Raw genomic sequence first — 22,559 nt, forward strand, 5'->3', positions numbered from 1 at the left:
TGACACGGAAGAAATTAGAACCTCCTTCCCTGGTGCTGGATGCATGTGATTGGTCTGGACCAAGAGTCACAGAAGACAACTTTGCTTCTCTAACCAAGCATCAGAGAAGGCGAAGGAAGCAGCACCATCCTAATCCATCCTAGGGACATGTTTGCAGAAAGGGGTGGGCAGGGAGGGGGAACAGCTTCTACCCAACTCCCCTTACATGCTATATTCAGTTCTCCACTACATGTGCATCAGAGGGGATCGCAAAGGATGCCCCAAGGCTGGCTGCGTAGGCAAGAAGGGGGAGTGCTAGAAGAGGTCAGAAAGTGGGAGTAGAGCTCGATGAGAGCAGAAGCTCCTGTTCTTTGCTTGGAGCGAGGGAGCCTTTGGAGGAAGAAGAGGGGCATGTCCCCACTTACGTTTCCAAAGAGTCCCTTTAGCTACTGTGTTGAGACTCAATGCGAGGTTTATAAGGACAGAAGTAGAGGGTCCATTTAGGAGGCTAGTCAGTGATCCAGGTGAGGGCAGTTGTGGCTTGGAACCAGAGTTCCATTTCCATTCTTTTCCAGCTCATCTATGGCGATGTTGGTGGCTTCCTACATTTGGAATGTAAGAATGTAAAATGTAAAATGTAAAAGAAATTTACATGTTTACAATGTAAAAACATTTTACATAGTGTTTGCCCCTCACTCAATCCTTTTTCCCAATATCTGCTGTTTTCATTTATTCCCTTGGTCGCTGCCACCAATCCACATCTATGGTAAAACTTTCCTCTTGCCCTTCTTAACTAGATATTTTCTAGGTGTGTGTGTGTGTGTGTGTGTGTGTGTGTGTGATCATTTTCTAGAGAAGAGGCTGCCCCTATGAGGAGAAACACAGTTCAAAAAGACACAAATTCTGCTTTTATATATAAATATCCACATGCATGTGACAAGATGAGCCTTTAATAATATCATTTTTTTAATCAGTGGAAGAGTTAAAAAGCCTTGCCAATCTGAAAACTGCATTTCTCGTGTTTACATAAATTACTTCTCAGCTATACCTCCAAGCCACTCAGCTTATGCTGAATCTGTCTTTCTTAGTTTATTCTTTCATCCTCTTATTTAATGAGCACATTTAGCATGGATTGTGATGAAGAGATTATGCTAAATTTGAGGGGGGAAAATATGAACAGATTCATCCTATGGCCTCAAGCAGCTTACAGATAAATGGGGAAGAACACACTTAAAAATTGCAAACCTTTGTAGAAGTGTGGAAACGTAGGAAGGAACACACATATGGTGTGTTTGAACAGGTGTGGTCAGGCAACTTCTCAACCAAAACATAAATGGCCAAGACACGAGAGGAGGGAATAGCTGTATTACCTATAGAGCCCCAAACTAGGCTGTCTATAGAATGCATCTAAACGGGGCAGGTTAAAGTTGAAGTTACCAAATTACATATATCACGGTCCTAACAAAATAAACCCAGAATGGTTCACTGAGGTCTTCAGATTACTTTCTTCCTATGCATAGAATTTCTGAACCTCTAGAAGCTGAACGTGGCCTGGCTTACATTACTAACTATGCAACGTAGGTTAGTGGAAATGATGTTTTTCATCCAGTAATAAATTATTTACTTCCTTTACCTCATCTTGATGTTATTTCCAAGCCTACAGAGTTCCTGCCAAAAGGGAAGAGGATACCAATTCATTTGCATCCCAAACAAGCGCATGGATTACTCTCAGAGTGTCAGCTTGGCTCCTTTTAAGCCCTATCCCTTCTATCGAGGAAACAAACAAAGATCCTTCATATTTTAAAAGACTGTAAAAGTAAAATGTGAGAAGGGGTAAAGTTAGTCCAGGTTGTGAATATAGCTTCATGACTGCGGTTTTGGCTTATAATTCCCTAAAGCTTGGGATTCAAACATTACAAGGATGCTCTGTTGGAAAGTGAAAGAGGGGGCACGTTGGCTCCAGTGTCAGAATTATAGCAACGGAGCCACCACCGTGGGAATGGTCTTCATGACTCCTCGCACCACTCCTTCATGACTCCCTCACCCCATTCTCTGAGAAGAAGACCTGCCAAGGAGCACTAGCCCCATTTTCAGAAGCCTTAAGGTCGCGGGGGTGGTGGTGTCCAGGCTTCACTATTTACCCACCTCTTGTTTATATCTGCCCCAGCCTTCCTCAAGCCTTGTGAGTTCATGGATCCCAAGCAAGGTCAGTTTACCGGCTTACCTCTGTCTCCCCTGGAGAGAACCTTCATCTGCCCAGTGGCAGGTTATTAATCCTGCCCCCATCTGCCAGTCTCTGACACCCCAGGCTCATGATGGCAGGGAGGACTCACTTACAGTTTGAGTCAATGCTGTCTTTTCTGCTCTCTCCTGCTCTGGTTGCAGAACCAGACTGTTCTCTTCTGGGTAACAAGTTGTTCATTGTTCCACTTTGGGTGTCTAGTCCAGAGTACCATCAACCATCAGCGTCTTTACCCTCCCAGGCCCCTAGTCCCCTGCATTCAGGGTCATCAGTACTACAGATCCTATACTGGTCACATAGAAGACGTCCCTAGAGCTCCCTTGATCAAGGTTGTCTCTGGAGCCCTACCATCATCTGAGTAGAAGTGTCTGTGGTGGAATCAAGGGTAGAGGCTGAGGGTGGACACTGTCAAGTAATTTCTACCCTGAGCTATACAGTTCCTATACCAGTGACCTTCACACAGATTCTTTGGGTGAAGAGTGAGACAGGGACTCTTTTGCAGAGAGGAAAGGGTGAGTGAGGAAAGCATCAAAGGAAAATAAAGAAAGATGTCATCTCTGATAAGTCAAGAGAGCCTGGATCTGTGCTTCCTTTTCAATCAATGATGGTCCTTTTCAATCAACCTGGGCATGGTGGAAGTCTCCACCATGGATCCCTGGGATAGGTTGACAATACTCTTACCTGCTGAGAGATGTGTACGGCAGTTAGTAGAAGACAAATGGGCAGAGCACCAATGATTCCTACAACATTGCTTCCTACCACCACCAGTGCCCCGAGGGGAATATATGGGGCACAGCTCTCACTCTGCTACGCAGAAATACCATTTAATTTCCACTCTAATGTGGCAGTTAAGTTAGGATCTCTCTCATTAAAGATTTTTTTCTTAGAAGATTCATTTTATATTTGTGCAATGACATTCTTTATTCCTCTGCCACTCCATTGGACTTGTCCTTTTTTGATTAACTATCATTTTCAGATTGATTTCAATGTCTGTCCTGTGGGAGACCCATAGCCTTGCACAAATTAGGTTTAGATTTAAAGTGAGGAGATCATGAAATGCAAAGAAGGAATTGAAAAACGTATTCAGATATCCCATCCTCTTTGCTCATGTCGAAAGACCTGACTTCTAATATGATTTCTATTCCTGCACAAAATGGGCAAATTACGTGGTGAGAACTGGAAGTAGCTTCTGGATACCAGAGGTTTTACCTGATTTTATGCACGCTGAGATAGCAGAGGCTCACCTGATTTGGGTCCCTACCCCTGACTTACTAATAGGGATCAGACAAAAGTGACCCATTGCTCCCAATTCAGGGTCAGTGCCTATGGCAGAAACCGCTGGCTTCTCACCAAACTCTACTTCCTCTCTTTCCTGCGCACATGGCTAGGTAACTTTTCCCACCTCACTCGACACAGTTCGCCAAATTGAGAGAAGCCATATGACCAAGTCCTAGGCAAGGAATATGAGTATGAGGCGTACCATTTCCAGATGCGGCTCACAGAGGGCACCCACATGCACTTCTTTATATTTTATTTCCCCTTCCCCACTGAAGGCCTCACCCTAGGGCAGACTTGTGTTGAAGATAAACAGCCCACGTCCAGGCTTCTGAAATGGCAAGTGCACCCACCTTGAACTCTTCTGTGAGTGAAAAATAGAGCCTGACTGTGCTTGAGCCAATATCCACTTGTCACTCAGCATGCTGACAGAAATCAGGGAGCACACTCAAATTAGGATAATTTGAGGAAGGCTTATTTGCAAAGGGACCAATTATACAGGTATGGGCAGGTTGTAGGGGACCCACAGGAGACATGCAGTGACCTAGGTCTACCAGCTGCCTGAAGGGACAAGGGGACAAAAGGTTACTGGAAGCCAAAAAGAGGGGCATTGAGCAGGCTCTCATCAAGGAGAAGGATGTTTTGTCAAGGACACGGCCACCCCAAGATGACCTCCTGAGAGGGAACTGGACTATAATACCTGGTCCTCATTCTACTCCTCCCCTCCAATCTCAGCAGGATCTCCTTGTTGGAGAAATCCAAAGGGAAGCCACAGGGCATGAGGTTGATAGAACCCACACAGGGCAACCTCCTGGGGCAAAAAGCAGGGCTGAGTCAGGGGGACCCCGTGGGCAAATAGAATATATCACCAAATGCACTCTGGGCTCTATTTGTTATGTCAATCCTAGTACCCTGATACAGTGTCTAAGGAATGGGATGAGGAAGCAGTCCAACACATCCCAGGTGCTAAAAGGGGTCAGCTCACATGAATATTCCATGAGAGGAAGCTAATGATCTCATGGAAGACATTTTTTATTGGTAGAAATTCTATCTAATGCTGTGTCAGATCTAATTTCCCACATCTTCCATCTACTGGGCATCTATCTTCCTCATGAGGTTACATAAAATAAATCTAAACCCTCTGGCATATTAGAGTCCTGCAAATATTTGAGGACAAGGATCAAATTCCTCCCTCACGCTGTTTTTTTTTGTTTTTGTTTTTGTTTTTCTCCTCTGCAGGAATTCGAGACCCCTCAGCACCTTGTCCTCGGTGGTTTCTCATTCCTCCTGCGTGTTGGCCGTCTTCCCCTGTGTGATCGCAAACTGGAGGTTGTCCCTCATCTCATGAACTGCCAAGGAAATACTTCCCAGGATGATCCACTTATTTTACAAAGAACCTATTTGTAGAACTGTCCTTTAAATAAATAAAGTAAAACTTAACTTCCATGTTTAAAGTTATGTCATAGAGCAAAGCATCTTGACTTTGATTAACTATCTTCTCTGGTCAGAGGTCAGCAGTCTTTCTCTGTAAAGAGCCAGATTGTAAATATTTTGGGCTTTGGAGCCTGGCACTCTCTGAGATGACTACTCAGCATTCTGTTCTAGCAGGAAAGAGGACACAGACAATGTGTAAATAAGTGGGTGAGACTGACTTCCAACAGCAATTTATTCATAAGAACCAGCCAGCCCATTGCACGGATTTGACTCACAGACCACTGTCTGCTGACACCTGTTCTAGGTCAGTGGTTCCCAAACTTTGCCTCATGCTACAATATCTGGGGGAGATTTAAAATCCCAATCCCCAGGTCACACTTCATGACAATCAACCCACAGTATCTGGGCAGGTGAGGGCAGGCTGCGGACTGAGGTGCAGCCTTCCAAGGGGTCTCCACTACCACAGTGGGGGCGATACCCTGGTTCCCCACCCTACCCTCTCTGACACCCCAGCAGCACGGCTGGGCCTCCTTGTCCAGACCCGGCCGTCGGGGTTTGCTGGCACTGTGAGTAGGGCTGCACTGGTTCCCACTGTGCTGTCCAGAGTAGAGCAGATGTTCTAAAGGTTCTCCACCTTGTGAGGCTGCTCCTTTTCAGGGAGGGCTAGAGAGGAAGGCTAGAGAGAGAAGGCTTTTGTTGGGATGTTTACACCTTGCCCCTAGGGTATTTCCAGGTGGCCTACCTCTTCTGCTTCGAGTCTGGGATACATGAGGCCATACATCTTCCCCGGGGCACCCACCATTGTGTCATTCCTCAGTTCCGAGTTCCCTCACTGGCCTGCCTTCCCCATTCAGCGCAGTCTGTCTTTTCTGCTCAAAAAGAAACATCTCTCAGAATTTCTTACTGTTGCTTTTTAGAACGTCCAGAGTTTTAGATGTGCCTGGTGGGAGGAACAGGGAAACTTCCTCCATCATCTCGGTAGTGAGATCCCCTAGGTCTTTCCTAACCTTCAGTGCCCGTTGGCTGGTTTCCTTCTGTCTTCTACCTGAGCCATTTAATTTCTCCATTTAATTTCTTCCACCTGAGCCATTTAATTTCTGACTCTTAGGTCAGGCAGCGTGCCTCCCAGCTAGGCAAATTTCCCTAGGAAACAGTCAAGAACCATGTTATTTTGGTTGTCTCCACAGGAGAATCAGAGAAGAGTTGGTTGGACTGGCAAGGTCCATCCTGGAGACCGGAGGTTCGGTGGAGCTGGGGACTGAAGTTCTAAGCTCATCTTATGTATTGAGACCTATGAAGACCAGGAAGCTGGCCACATGTGTGCCAGCGCAGTGTCTTTACAGGGGCTCCTTCTCAAATCCCAGAGGTCTCTGAATGTGGCCTCTAAACTAGCAGCTCCTGAAAGCGGGTCAGAAATGCAGTTCTTCAGCACCATCAACATGTACAGACTCAGAAGCTCTGCTTGAGGACCATTCTGTCATCCATCCAAACCTGTTCACGTAATTTGGTTCATCATGATTTCTGGGTATCTCTATTCGGGGATTCTCAGTTTTCTTATTCATTGAAATCACAGTTTTCCTATTCATTGAAATCACAGTTTTCCTGTCCATTGGAATCACAAGGTTCAGAGTAAGCAGAGCTATCTCCCTCCCTCCTTCCTATCTCCCTCCATCCTCCCTCCCTCACTCTCTCTTTCCATTATCCTTGCTCTCTCTCTCTTTCTTTTTTTCCTATAAACTCAGGTTGACATTTGACAGTGAATTAATTGTATGACACTGGGCTATCAACAAGCTAAGATGTGTCACCAAAATAATAACCTAGTGTGGCTTTATTTAAACAAGAATGGCTTACTTTCATACTGTAAAGCAGTCAGGATGCAACTGTACTTTGAAAACATGCTATTCCCTCCAAGTTTGTGCAACCACGCCAGTGCTCCTACTGTTCTTGCTCTTTCTCTCTACTTTTGGATTGTCACTCCCAGCATCAAGATTTCTACTCCAGGAATAAGAGAGAGAGAGAGAGAGAGAAGATATGCCTGGTGCCAAGATTTCAGAGAATACAAAGGCAAGTAGAAGTCAGGCCATGGTAGGAGGACAGCTGAGCATGGTGGGGTCAGAGCTGCATGCTCCTGCTACGCCGAGGCCAGCCCTGCAGACAGCACTCACTGCTGTGTGGCCCCGAAGGCTTGTCATTGCTGAAGTTGTAGAAAACAGAAGGTTATTTCTACCTCATTGGAAAAGCGTTGGGAGACCCATGCTGTCTCCATGAGCCCTGGAAAAGAATACTAGAGTTAAGTTAGGCAGTAATAAATGATCATTTAAATTCGATTACTGAAGCTGTCATACAATAGCTACTGATAGAGTTATTTACACATTTGCTCAATTTTGTATCTTGACTTATGATAGCAATATAGAGTAGACATCATATGTGCTAGTGGCTATGAATCAGTTGACCATGATATTTGTTATCTGATCCAATGTCCTTTGAGGGCGAAAGAGAGTCCTCCTCGTAGTTACAGTGGGTCCACAGAAATAAACCAGGGCTATCTTGGGAGAAAGGTAACTTATGGCCACCCTTTTGATGAAGAGTATGATTGTTAAAGAAAGCCCAGTTGGCTGAATTGTGTTCTAACTGCCCCAAGACTGGCATGGCCATGGCTGAGGAATATCATAAAACTTTCCCTTACTTGGTAACTAACCTCTGTTCTTTCAATCCTACTGCATCAAGGAGAAGAGATGGGCACTGATCCATGCAGCTATGGGGCAATCATGAGGAGCACGGCTGGAGAGCTAGAGTCGGCCTTCTGGAGGGTCTGATTTCTTCCATCCAGTTCCCAGTTGGGAGATGTGGTTTAACAAAACCTGCCTCCAGTTAGCTGGACTCCTTCTCCACAAATGCTGAACGGTGTCCTCAGCAAATCCCAACTCATCGGGCAGAGAGAAATTAGAAATCACAGACAAAAAAATGAGGCAAGCATTCATCATTTTGACCATAAGCCAGTTTTGAACCCAAATGAATTACTCTTCTTCACTGAGCCTCTGTGGCTTCATTTATAAATTAAAGGAGATGTGTGGGATTCGAGGGAGATAATCAATGTGTTCTTGACACATAGCCCATGTTTAATACATGCAAGTAACGCACTATTATAAATAATAATACTTTTCTTAAGGTGAAGATAATGTATTGATTTAATCATAAACATTTATTTGTGAGATAGAAGCAGAAGTCACTCTGGCTCAGTGTGTTATATCTATTCCTCTTTCCCATGAATGACTGCATCTCTTCTGGATTCACTATTTCTTCCATAGTGAATATCGTATTGTCAGAGCAAAGACTTTTTAGAAACCCAACAATTACTCTTATGCAGTTCTTTTTCTTTTTTTTTTTTTAAGATTTTATTTATTTCGAGGACATGGAAGCAGAGGGAAGGACAGAGGTAGAGAGACAATCCCAAGTAGATTCCATGGTCAGCATTGAGTCTGACTAAGGGCTCAATCCACAACCCTAAGACCATGACCTAAACCAAAATCAAGAGCTGGATGCCAAACCAACTGAGCCACCCAGGATCCCTTCTTATGCAGCTCTTGCAATTGTGAACATCGGGCTGTCATTTTTCTGTTACTGAATTGTCAAAAATTAAACCATCATTCAATTAGCATGATCCACAGTATACACACTAGAATTAAAAATGATAAGATGAAAAAAAATACATGTTTCTAAGCACTAACTTGCCTTGATAGAGTTGAAAAATGGAAGCCCCCAGAGTTAAATTCAGAAATAAAGGACCATGAGACTCCACAAACCGTGTTAGAAGACCAGAACCATGGAAGGATGTTAAGGGGAATGAAAAAACAAGATCAATTTCCTATTTCAAATCACTCTACAAGTTGTATTTTGTCTAGTTGACAATAATTGTCAATCAGGCTGATTGATAGGGACCAAATGAGATTCGTAAATAAGGGAATGAAGGCATACATTATGGTTTTAATCTCTTCTTTGATGCAAAATAGTGACTTCGGAAAATTTCCAAATCTATTTTTCATCTGACTTTGAGATATCTCAGTTGGTGTGTGAGGCAGATTATCGGTGGAGATTATGTTTCATAAATATAGGTTATATAATATAAGTAGCTGTTATTATTTATTTTTTATTTCTACAATCTCCCAGAGAGCATCTCTGATCTTTCAACATATTAACTGCACACTTACTTTTCCTAAGCAGATTCCCAGAAGTCAGGCAAGGTTGTGTGTCTGTCTTCATCTTTTGGTCCACACTCTGTGGGTGTCCTGGGAAGAGGGGGTTTTCGTTTGCTCAAGGAGGATGGGAGAGCAAGGACATTATTCCCCCAGGCTGCAGATTCGGAGGTAGGCATGCAGAGACACCTGCCTGAGATGCCACAGGATTTGGTGGCACACCTTTCGTTATGACCTGCTCTCACCTCACACCCCCTACGCATTCTGCTAAACCAGTGATTTTTCACACTGTGTTCCTCATTGTTGGGATTCTTCACATTAGGACAGGAGCTCAGGGAACGTGTGGGAGGCTGGCCTGCTGGGGGGTGAAGCCGGTACCCTTCTTCTACCAAGCTTCCTATTTTAAAATCTGATCTATAGATTGAATTTCTTAGAATAGTAGGTGATAAAATGCTCTGCTGTTTAAGAACTATTTGAAAACTAGCATCTCCAGCCCAGCTGTCTCCACATCTTGTCTGTGGACATACGGGGGTGTGCACTGTCCCCTGTACGGAGCGTGTAGGAAGGCGGGCAGGGGTATAGCAGGAGTAACACAAGCTCCATCTTTCTGACGTAGAACAGGTGTCAGCAGACTGTGATCCGTGAGTCAAAAGTTGAGCTGCCAGCACCACCTGTGTTGTCTAGCTCGTGGCCAGGGGAGGGCATTTCCATGGAAGAGGAAAGATCGGTGTGTCTTGGTGAACGCGCTGAGCCCAGGTCAACACCTCACAACCCATGGCGCACAGTCAGGCTCTCAGCAAGTGGAGGTGTGTCAGGTGGAGGTGTTTCGCAGAAAACAGCCCCTGCTGTGTGGAGGCCAGCCCTCTCTCCCTCAGAAAAGAGCTCAACTTTTCCTTGGTGACTGCAGGGGACTGAGCAGATTTTCTCAGGAGGGAGCCCAGGGTCAGCAGAGGCTGCGACATGGCAGGAAGGAGGGAGGGAGGTATAGGAGCCCAGGCTGGCCTGCTCTGACCACGGGAGGCTGTGGACCGTCTCGGCCGTTCCCGGTCTGGCCTCCTGACCTGTCGGATCCTGGAAGGGTGTTGGCTCCTGTCCTGAGAGGCCAGGCCACATCAGAAGCAGCTTTGTGGCATCTGCAGGCTGAGGGTAACAGTTCAGGCCGCGTAAGGAGGGAGCCCCCTGCTCTGAGTGAGGGGCTCCACTTGACCTTCGTTGTCCATAAGGTACCACGGCCTCATCAGCTGGTGGGCGCCCCACGGTGTTCACTCTAATTTTTCACAAAGAACCAGTATACAAAAACCCCCAAACTAACATGACTATGGAACGACATTGTCTCCTTTATGACAGAAAGAGAGTATCACAACTTTGGGACTTAGGCCAGTGTTCCAAAAATGGCATGAATGGGTACCGTGAACCACACAGAGGACGTGTGGTGAAGAGAGGGGCACTGCAGGGATGCTTCTAAACTGGGAAATTCGGGGTCACGAGTCTTGTGTGTGGCCGTCGTACCTGTTGATAACATGGCATACTGGTCAACCTTCTGACACGTGGGCCAGTAGGGATTGGTGGTTAAGTGTTGGGTGCCTCTCCCAGCATGGGTCGGCAGGGAGGACAAGCCTGGGGGGTCATTCAGGGCTGGTGACAGAGTCCGTGTCCCTGTTCCCCAGCTTCAGCAGCAGATAGCAAGACACTGCTGTCACACTCCCCAGCACCCATTCCAAATCCTGTGTCACCGGGAACTCTCTCCTAGGAGGTCTTCCTGTTTTCACTGGGACACTCCCAATTTGTGCATTTTTAATGCATGTCTAATAAATATAAACAAAAACCTAAGCTCACTTATCACACATGCTCAGCTTCTGTTAATCTGCGTAACAGCAGAGATGGTCAAAAAGGCCTAGTATAGACAGAAATGATGAAGTCACACAAAAGAGGAATTAGACAAGTATGTAAATATATACATGTGCATGTCTATTTATCTGCAGATCTGTTTATCACAAATGTTTTCTATTGATGACTCATTTGAAAATTATTTTATTTTTAAGGATTTTATTTATGTATCTGACAGAGAGAGAGAGAAAGCACACAAACAGGGGTAGGGGTAGAGAGAGAGGGAGAAGCAGACTCCTCACTGAGCAGGGAACCTGACAATGTGGGGCTCCATCCCAGGACGCTGGGGTCATGACCTGAGCCAAAACCAGATGTTTTACCACCTGAGCCACTCAGGCCCCCCACCAAAAGTTATTTTAAATAAGCTACAGAAAATTCATGTAGGTAATTCTTATTAGACCATTTAGGAGAATTGGTTGAAAGATGTGGCCTCACGAGCATTACTGCACTCAGTGAAGAGGCTCTTTGGAACTAATTGATTGTCAAACTTCCACAGTTTAATCTTCACGGTTGACAATATGCTTTTGACTTTAAGTGTTGGGGTGCTGTATAAGATCTAGTCAGTGAATTAAGGCTCTGCTAGAAATCCATCCTTTCAAATTACTTTTACAATCATTAATTATACATTTAAATTATTATTCTGCAAGTATTTAGCGTGTATTTGGAAACTTACAAAAAAAAAAAAACCTTTGAAGATATTTAAAAAAAAAATATGAGTAGCAGTTTTGTTTAGAAAAACTTTCTTATGGCCAAGATTACACATTCATGATTGTTTCTAGAGGCAATAAATAATGTTACCTTTAATTATGACATTTTAAGTGTAATATATATCTGCCTAGGGCATATTTATACATGAATAGTTTTAAAGAATTAATGGGAAAAATGCACCATTTTTTCCTTCATTTTGTCAAAAAATTAAAATACATATTTAGAGCTTGCAGTATCATTTGCATGGATGTTCTCAGCCTGCTTATTTGTGACATTTTTACGGAAAAAAAAATAAAACTACTCATTAAGTGCCATCTCTCAGGAAAATAAAAGAGAACTCGAGTAAAATAGTTGTGATGATAATATATTAAAGCTGCTGCTTATGCATGAGCACAGAGACATGGAATTCAAATGGATATTGCTTTTCATCCATTTGAAACAACTCCCCCACCCTAGTACAAGACATTCATATATATATATATATATATATATGAATATATACATATATATATATATATATATATCAGGTGCTCTAGATTACCGTGCCTGTACTTTTTATTCAGATGTTTAATTTTTTATGACAGTATCGTGCTTTAGTTTCAATATAATGTCAGTGTTCTGGTGACAATTTCCACATTCTTAAATACAAATTCATATTTTAAGTCCTTTACCTATTTATGGATAGCCTATAATAGGCCTTGGAAAATAACAAAAAGGTATCTATCAATTGTTAATATTTTTCTATGCATCTGATTCCCCAAATGTCAATAATAGATCCCAGGAAGCTTTTAAATGTGTAATATTGACCCAATTTCAAGACTTCTAAAGAGCAACCTTCTTCTTGGCCACAGATATGGATAGTGCTGGCTTTGGAGACTCCCCTGTCTCACAGACCTTACTAAAATACTTCATAGTCTGCTAAGCATTAACATGAGAAAGGGTAATGGGTTTTTTGGAGCCGTGATAATGTATTGGGTCAACGCATGTTTCATTGATAAGACAATTTTGCTCATCCTGCAGTCGTGGAAGCCTGCCAAACCAGGCGAGACACCCGGAGCCTTATGAAATATTTAAAAAGGGCCTTCCTCCGTGCACACGTAAACAAGTCTTCCAAACCAAAGGGCTCAGGCAGTTTTAAGAGTCGAGGTTGGGAAGGTAAAGAAAAAGAATAAAAGGGATAACAAAAATCGAGCAGAGAGAGGATTTCAGATGGAAGAAAGAGACGGGTCGAATGTCTGTCGACGAAGAATGCTCCAGGAAATGCATAGCGTTTCCAGGGATATTAATAGGTCAGCCTCATGGATGGTCATGGGATGTGGTGGCCTGAGAGGGACGGGAGCGTGTCATTCAAGCACGATCACGAGCCTTCATGCTTTGATTGAGAAGCATTCGTATGGACCCTGAGACCTCGGGAGCTGGATATTCTGTTCAAAAACATGCCTTTCTGAACCATCACGTTAGCACAGTGGTTTCTAAAAAAGAGAGAGAGAGAGAGAGATTGATCATTTAACAAGTCCGTTTTTGTGAAAATCACACCAAAGCAGAAGCTGCTGGGATGGTTTCTCGCTAATTCATACTCACCACGCTTTGTGAAGAGAGAGAGGCCAGCCAAGGCGGGGACCGTCTCTCTCTGGTCACTGCTGCCCCAACACTCACCCTGCCGCTCTGACCTGGAGGGGTTGGAATTGTCTCAGTGACAGGCACAGAGAAAACCGAGACACCCCTCACCTAGGGGACAGAGGCAATGCGAGCTCTCTACAAGGACGAGGGGGTCCTGCTTACGAGTCCTGGGCTTTGAAAAAGCAGCCCCCCCAGATTTCTCCCAGGCACAGATCACCACACTACTGGGTCTCTTTCTTCTTGGAAAATGGGGATGGGAGATAGTCCAGTTCCAGGGTCTGGTTTTCAAAAGGGCGCTCTTGGCCACCCTCCCCCCCCCCCGAGCCACCCACCCCCGGCCCCGCACCCACCTCCTCTACCCTCACCCGGCATTCATTCTAGGCCAGCCGTCTTATGATAAAAGAAAGATGCCATGCAGTGTAAATTCAGTCAGATTGTCAATGTATCCACACACAGTCTCAGTCTCTGTTCAATGTTCCATGACAACAAGGTGAGACGGCAGAGGTTATCCGAACAGCTGCTGCCTAAGCTGGAAATTCCAGGCATTGAGCACCATCTGTCTATACATTCACAAATGTATATAAGGGCCATCTATCAGACTGTAGGACTGCAGCTGCCTCCCCATCAGGCCCGCTTCCTTCCTCGGCGTGGAACAATGAGAGCTAGTTCTTCACTTTGTGTCACACAGAATGGCTGATTTGATTAAGTCCCCAACTCTCATTATGCTAGGTAGGGGTGTAGAATTTCAATGATAATCCATAATGCATGACCAGTTTGTCACCATGGCAACATAAATTCAAGGTTACTAGCTCAGACGCATAATTGGGTGTGCATTGAGCGCTGAAGACGGGCTGTTAAAATTCTTGTCATAGAAAAGTAGCATCCATCATACTGTCTGAAATTGCAAAGTACTCATAATCAGACAGAAAAATCCTTGGAGAAAAATGTTAATAAAATAACTATTACCGTCTAATAAAATTATTAAGTTTCACCACTTTGGTTTTTAGAGCATCTCAGTTAGGAAGGATGAAACAGACACCTCATTAAACATTGGAGATTTAGATTGAACTCCCCCACCAGTATTTGCAGTGAAATATGGACCTAAAGAATCTGTGGTCTCAGTATGATTGATTGATCAAAATAAGCCCCACGTAATAAAATATACCACCGCGCACACATTGGTTTCACTTTTGTATTTCATATTGGATTTTTCTTTGCTGTGAGAATATTTCCTTAATAAAACGCTCTGGGGAAAACTAAATCCACTCCTTTGCCTTAAAATGCTGAAAATTAAATTATGCATGTTATTTGTTGTATCTCCCAAAGTAGAGACATAAAAACTAAAGTGGTGACAAGAAAATGAAAAAGAGTCAAAAAGAGATAAGAATATGTTAAATTACCAGCCCTCCCGACCATGAAGTCACTGTGCTGTTTGTAAATGCTTCCGGAGAGAAATTTCACTCAAATGTATATGGCTAAGAACAATCCCATACAAAACAAAACGTGTACTCTACGAAAGGATTTCATCTTGGACCAAAATAATTATGGTAATTACTCGTTTTGGTATCTGGCTTTGCCAATGAAGTAGAACCAGGCACAGAGTTATAAATGAGCCCCACACAAATGGCCGAAAATTAAGCTCAGGGTGTTTTTAGGGGGGCCACATCACGGCTCATTGAAGATTCCCTGCCCCCTCCACACCCCACACCCCACACCCAGTTTCTCTGATTGAGTATAACCAGGGTTTCTCCATGGCTTTGCTTCTTTGGATTTTTAAATATGTGATGCTCTGCTCCTGATATTATTTATTATGGTTTTTCCTACAATCAAAACGACAACCCTTAAACATATATATTTTTTTAACCACATAACACAGGGCGGCACGTTCTTGAAAAGCCTGGTCTGCCCTTTGTTACCGAGATTCAGCTTTTATTTCATTCCGTTAAAAAAAAACTTAGGATTCACTGACTTAAACGATAAGAGAATTCTTGCCAGATGAAAGCAGACGCGGCCACATGACCATGGAAACAGCGCTGTGCTTTCGCACGGACCTTGCAGGAAGTGAGGTTTAATTGCTTCTGCGATTCTTTTTACAGTGGGCTCTCTCAGACTGTCTCGGTCCTGTTTTCTTCTCCGTCCACCCTCCGGGATATGCACAAAAGCGGTTATTTCCTTGGTATCATATCTGCCGTCATTATAAAATAACTAAAATATTAGGTAAGGGCACAAATAAAACTCATTTTCAGGCAGCTGACATCATTTTAAATGCATCGTTTACCTTATAGGATTTCTAGTACTGCCCTCAATTTTCCACAAAGCCAAGTGGGATCAGATGAATTTTTTTTAAAAGGGAATAACAGAGATTTATTATTTTTTTAAACATCACATCCCCAGGACCTTTGCAAATTCCAAAGTAGAAAATAAGAAAAAAAGCAAGAATCAAAATCAGATGACCTAATTCGGAATATAGATGTAATTTTACATTTTTTTTAACGTTGTGTTTAATCATACTAATGGCTGTGTCCTTTGGAATTTTTTTTTTTTTTTTTTTTTTTTTTGTAAATGAAGGTACTTTGTGTGGTGCAGTTTCATTTGAAATATGAAGGGGTTTCTGTCTGAAAGGCCTTGCTTACAAAAGTCACATCTGGAAGTACATTCAGATCCAACTGCACACATGTAACTCCAATTAACATTACGAATGCTAAGGAAAATATACCGCCAGCCGGCAGAGGGGGAAGGGCGAGAAACCGAAGAAAGAGGTTTGTGTCTCTGATTTAAATACAAGTGACTTTATGGAGAACACCAGCATGTGGTCAAATGGACTCCTATTGTGGAAATGCATTGACTCTCAAGATAGAATAACATTTCTGATTTGATGTTTAGTGAAGTGCATCCATAATCAGGAGCAAATACTGAGAATATACTAGAATGAAATCCCTACAAGCTATGAAGGTGTGAGTCTGATTTAGTTAGGAGAGTCTTTATGATCATTTAAAATTGTGAAGTTTGAGATGTTAGACTTTTGTATATTTAAACATACGTATCTGTATTGATTAGCACTAATATATATGGACTCAGAACATGCTGTTGACTATTATTAAAAACTCTTTATATTCTATACAGTTGTAAGAATGACAAGAGCAAAAAAACCCTCCCCAGTTTTAATTAGCACAAGAGCTTAAGCATCAGTAACATGGGTTTCATTATAACCCCAAATTGCAATATTTTCCAGTATTCGTTAAGAAAGTCGACAGCAATCATGTTTTCTGTCCATAGAACCAGAGAAAATGAACATATTACAAGATGTACATTTTCTGTCCCTTGTGCCTCAATATCTTCATTAAAATCTCAAATCTGTGATTTGAAAATATGTTCCAGTTACTTTTCATCTTCAACAAACAATTTGATAGTAGTCGATCATTCCATGTCTACGAATAATAATGTATCAGACCTCTAAATTAATTGTGAGACAGCGAGATAAAAATTCTCCCCGTGCAGAAATGAGGGGAGGCTTCTAGCCATCTCCACACCGGTTACGCAAAAGGCACATATCAGCTGAAAGAGTGAGCAAGCGAATGCACTGCTCCCTGATCAATTTTATCTACACGCCAGTTGGGTCTTCTTCCCATCATTTTTCTCTGCAAAATGATTTTTATTTGTAATCACTTCATATTCTGATGCCTTTCCCTTCATTAGCTAGCTTTAGAAACTTTAGGAAAAAAATAACACCCATTATAGTGGACATATTTAGTTTTGAAAACCTGTATAATGTGTGTTTTATATTTTTATACATGTGATAAACACTGGTACCTATCTGATTTCTGTGAAGTCTATTTTAGTGATATGATTTTTAAAAACTTTCTGAAGTCCAGTCACTGTGTACAGCAAAGCAATTCCAGACAATGTGTTTTATTCAAATTAACAAGAAATGTGGATCTCAATGATATATGCGTATGTAATATGTATGTGTAATGTACGTATGTTTGGCAAATTTAAGAACATAGTTATTTTTTCGTTCTTGCTGTGATGTGCATTTATAATTGCATCTGCCTTTTATTAATTCTCTAGTAATTTGGTACAAGGTTAAATGCAGCAATCTGAGGGCTAGTTTTGATTCATAGGTATCCCCACTTCTTTCCAGTTATGATTGAACACAGGTGTGACTAGTCCCTGATCTTTCATTTCTCGTGGACTTTCAGAATGATCTCTCCTGCATGGGAGTTGGCCATGCTGCACGGGGCAAGAATCCCCATCACCATCCACAGGGCAGCCGTGGTGATAAGCCCTGGGTGAATACACCCTAGTAACCAAAAAAATGCGCCTGTTTGACTCTGAAAAAACTATGATGGACATGCACAAAGATGATCATCAACTGTACCTCTAATTTTGTACTTGAGCTTTTAGAAGTCATCAAAAGACTACAAATATATGTGATAATCTTGCCAGACCTAATATGAAAATATATTGAAATTGATAATTAATATATATCCCACAAGAGCCAATTAGATCTGTGAGTGCCATAAACTTGTGATTGAAAGGAAATGGCCAACAAGGACAAAGATATATTCTGTACTTTCAGAGCATTACTGTACGATAAAATTAACATTTAAAACCATTCTGAAAATACTGGAACCAACAAAGTGGAAAGATACCAAGAAAATCTGGCTCACAGAACTTTTGGTCAAGAATGGACTCTAAAAGGTCATCCGCAGGAGGTGCCTGGGCGGCTCAGTGTGTTTAGCATCCTATTCTTGGTTTCAGCTCATGTCATGATCTCAGCGTTGTGAGATTGAGTCCTGTGTCAGGCTCTGTGCTGGGTGTGGAGCCTGCGTGGGGTTCTGTCTCTCCCTCTCCCTCTTCCATCATCCTTCTGCTCATTCTGTTCTTTCTAGAAAAACAAAAACAAAAGTCTTTTGTACGTGTCACATGTCAATTATTTGAACCTATCATTTAAGACCTTCCAAAAACTGACTCTCTAATTTGTATATGAACATGTCTAGTGTTGAAGAACTTATTATTTCTTAAAAAAAAAAAATCCATGATTGTCTTCATACTAAGCTGGAATCTGGAATCTGTCTCCCGAACCTTCTGTTAATCAATCCAACTTCTCCCTTGTAGCACCACACAAAATAAATCTAACATATCTCATATTCCACTATCATTCTCATATTTGAGGAAAACACTATTCTCTTTTACTGAAATGAAACAATTCAATGTGTTCAAACGTTCCTGTTTGACGTGGAAGTCCTATGGAAACACTCTTAAGATCACCACATTAAAAACAGCAATGGAACACCACTGTATGTGGAGATGCATAATGTCAGATTTGATCTGTTTTGATTTTTTTCACCAACCAAATTGGTTCTACTACAAAATAAATACTTCCTATTAGACTGTTTACTTCTTAACAACATAGGAATATGAGTTTTAGACCGAATAATGAGGATTTCTGATGAACATAATAACATCAACCGCATCATGTAAATATGTTTTTCAATTCTTCCACCTACCATCTCCACTCTTGGCTTCTTACCTGCTGTCCCACAGCTCCCCCTCCACCCCAGGGATTCTGGGGCCTCAAATGCAACCACAGACACTCTTCCTGTTTGAAAAGAAGAAAGGGTGTGTCCAAAAATTGATGGCATTAGGAGTATTTTCATGAATTTATCTTACGACCTCTCCTTCACAGAATCATTTGCCACTGGCTGAGCCTTTGGGAGAAATATTCAAAGCATGGCGGGCAACATGTGGAACAGTGTAGACTCTTTATAAGATGTGATCTCTGTGTTTACAAGAAAGTTAAGTGTTTGGTTAGGTCTATGACATCCTCCAGAAAGCCTTAATATTGTTTCCTTCAACATACAATATATCATATATAGGCACTGTACAACCTGCCCCCGAATTTTGAGTCTATTACAAACACAATTTCTGTCATGACTGCACAGCAAAGTCTTACACTTAAATTCACAGGCATGTGACCTTTTCTATGACCTTAAACACCAAATCTTCTACACCTTACTCCCATCAAGTTCCCATAACACTATAGGGAATTCAGTTCCTCTCTCCTGCCTTGCTCACTCGGTGAGGATGAAGATGGTCTTTGGATCACCATGGGATACTTGGCACAGATCACAGTGCCTACAATATACCAGCATCTGGTAGATGCTAGTAAATAAAGGAAAAGTGATTGAAATTATGTGGGTTCTTCTAGCATCACAATTCCACAATTGAAAATGTCTACAAAATATGAGTCTTCCATTGTTTCTCGTGTGTGTATGTGTGTGTTTCTTCTTTGTCTCTCTGTAGGGTCTTCCCACAACACCGTCTGAACAAGTTGCCACGGGACACTCCTACAGTAATGCCATGTGCCATGGCCTGCCTCCCACCACCACTCACTCTGGTACAAAAGTGAAGCTAGAATATGCACCTGAGTGGAACAATGTGAATGGTCAGCATTTCCAAAGAAAGAGGCAGAGAGCAGGAGGGAAGGTTTCCAGCACGATGAGAGGAGGTGGCTTGCCTATGAAGGTGTTCTGCAGTTGGTGGAATGTGAACAATTGCTGTTCAGACCAAGCCCTGTGGGGTAGCCCGGTGCACCAGGGCTCAGGTTCTCTACCTGAAGCAGCCTCTTTCTGCTGGGTTGCATCCAGCAGAACGATAAGGCAACTGAAGGCCAAGGTTTACCTTCCACATCCTTCCCTGAACCCCATCCCATGTCAACTGGGACTCCTATCCCAGCTAGGTTATGAGAGAATCAGCGGTGAATCAGGGATTGAAAGTATAAATGGGCGATTAGTGGGTAAGTGCTGCTGTGCGGTAAGTACCAGGCACTGTAGCAGAATCACCCTGGATATGGGAGAAGGGTGCAGTGGGAGCATCCGAGCCACGGGTGGAGGAGCAGGGGCGAGCACGTGAGGTGCAGAGGTCGCCCTGCCTTTGGAAATGACTAACCGTGATCCCATTCTGACTGGAGAGCAGGATGGACAGGAGAGGATGTGTCAGCGGGAGGACTGGCCTGGGGTCAGAATGGGAGATGTCTCGGGCCGCAGGCCCAGCAGGGAGGACCTGGGGATGCCGTTAGGATGCCGTTTGCTAGCCATCGAGGCAGGATCCAGGGGTTCTCTGCTGCGTTTCCAGCAGGACTGCTGAGCACAGGTGGAGCAACCAACACTGGCTATTCACACTGGAGGAAGAGTGACAGTCGTGTTCCCTGGTGAGGCAGCAGCTAGCTCCAAGATCCTCTCACTTCAGACACACTTATGCAAATGTTTTCACCAGGGAAATCCTGGAGGGTTTGAAGTCTTGAAAAAAGATGGTGTTGACCAAATGACCTCTAAATTCCCTTCCAGTTTCAACAATCTCCAAGTCCTACTGACCAGCCCGTAAATAGAACAGCAGGGACTTCCCAGCATGCTGGCTGCCTCACCGTCCTGTCTACACATTATTCATTCTGCTGTACGTTTGAATCTGGACACCTTATTCTCAGAACTACTAAAGGCTGCAGCCTTCAAAAACGTTCGCTGTGATTGAGGAACTGAATCTTCATAATGAAATAGTTCCCTCCTTTTATTTTGCTTATGAAAGCATGTGCAGCTAACCTTTGGTAGTAATAGAAAAATATGCATACTCCCAGAATTCGACATTTGGGTTGCTCTAGTTTACCTGTGAATTAATGGGTTTTGGTCTACCAAATATCTGGTTGGAATGATTTTCTATTCAGTGAAATCCTTAGAAGCATGTGGTATCCTGCAAACAATTTTGCTACAGGGATTAAGAAAATAACATTCTTTTTATTCTGACGCACGGTTGTTCTCAGTTCGTGGTCCAGTGAATTGGCATGAAGTTAAATTCAGGTTTTCTTTATGGGTTATTAATAATAGCCTACAAAATTAATAACCGTACCTTGTACTAATCTGGCACCTCTCAAAGCATATGATCTCGGCTTTATTATCTCATTTTCCCTCCTGGCATCCCTGTGCAAAATGGCTATCACAGATCGGGAAGCTAGAGGAAGAGAGTCACGAGACCCGGTTGGTCAGCACCAAAGATGTGCTTACCTTAATGCCCAGGTCCTAGCAAATGATTCTCTTCCCTGAAGAGCATGCCACACAGGAAAGGTATATAGTCTTTGTTTGCACATTTCTTTTTCTTTTTAGATTTTATTTATTTATTCATGAAAGACACAGAGAGAAACAGAGACATAGACACAAGGAGAAGCAGGCTTCTCGCAGGGAGCCCGATATGGGACTCCATCCCCAGACTGAGATCACACCCTGAACCAAAGGCCGGCACTTAACCACTGAGCAACCCAGGTGGCCCTGTTCACACATTTCTTGACACTTGTTGGCCTCTGTGAGCAATTTTCCAGTTCTAAGGTGACTTATCCTGAGACCATCCTAATTGATGTCATGTATGAACCTCACATAAACTGCTTACAGAAGAAATCACAATGTTTACATGGCTATGTCCCAATTAAGCAATCTTTGCTCCCTGTCTTCTACAGGACAACTGTCATTTCCTATAGAAGGCTCAAGGACTAAATACTATAATTAGAGATAATTGCTCAGTCAATAGTCACTGAGTGCCCATGAGCTTGTGGAGGGTGCTTCAGTACAGCCTCTTAGTACTGAAGGAGGGCTCCTCTTCTGGTGTAGGTACCCAGGGCATCAGAATCCTGGCCACAGTGGTCAGCTAGTTATTTCTCTCTGTAACTATTCTTGAAGTGATTCCATTTTTTTACTAAGGTATAAAATGTATATAAAAAGTCTCAGTTGAGAAGTGAAATTCTACAATGTCCTAAATAACTAAAACATAAAAACATAAACAACGATTAAAAAATATGCATCTAGGGGCCCCTGGGTGGCTCTGTTGGTTGAGTGTCTAGTTCTTGGTTTCGCCTCAGGTCATGATCTCAGGGTCTTGGGATTAAGCTCTGTGTGGGGCTCCACGCTCAGCAGGGAGTCTGCTTGGGCTTCTTTCTCCCTCTCCTTTTGCCCCTCCTCTCTTCTCTCTCTTTCTCTCTCTCTCTCTCTCTCAAAAATAATAAATAAGTAAATCTTTAAAAAATGCATCTAGAAACTTGAGCATGACTCTAGCATTAGTGTAACCTGAGGTATTGGTATTGCTGTTAACCATGGGGCCCAAAATAAATATTTCAGCCTGTTCCTGGCTGAGTCTTACTGTTCTTCTATTAAACTATTATGAGCAGTTTAGTGATTTTC

Source organism: Canis lupus, chromosome 17, assembly GCF_003254725.2.
Source record: "Canis lupus dingo isolate Sandy chromosome 17, ASM325472v2, whole genome shotgun sequence".
Classification (NCBI taxonomy): Eukaryota; Metazoa; Chordata; class Mammalia; order Carnivora; family Canidae; genus Canis; species Canis lupus.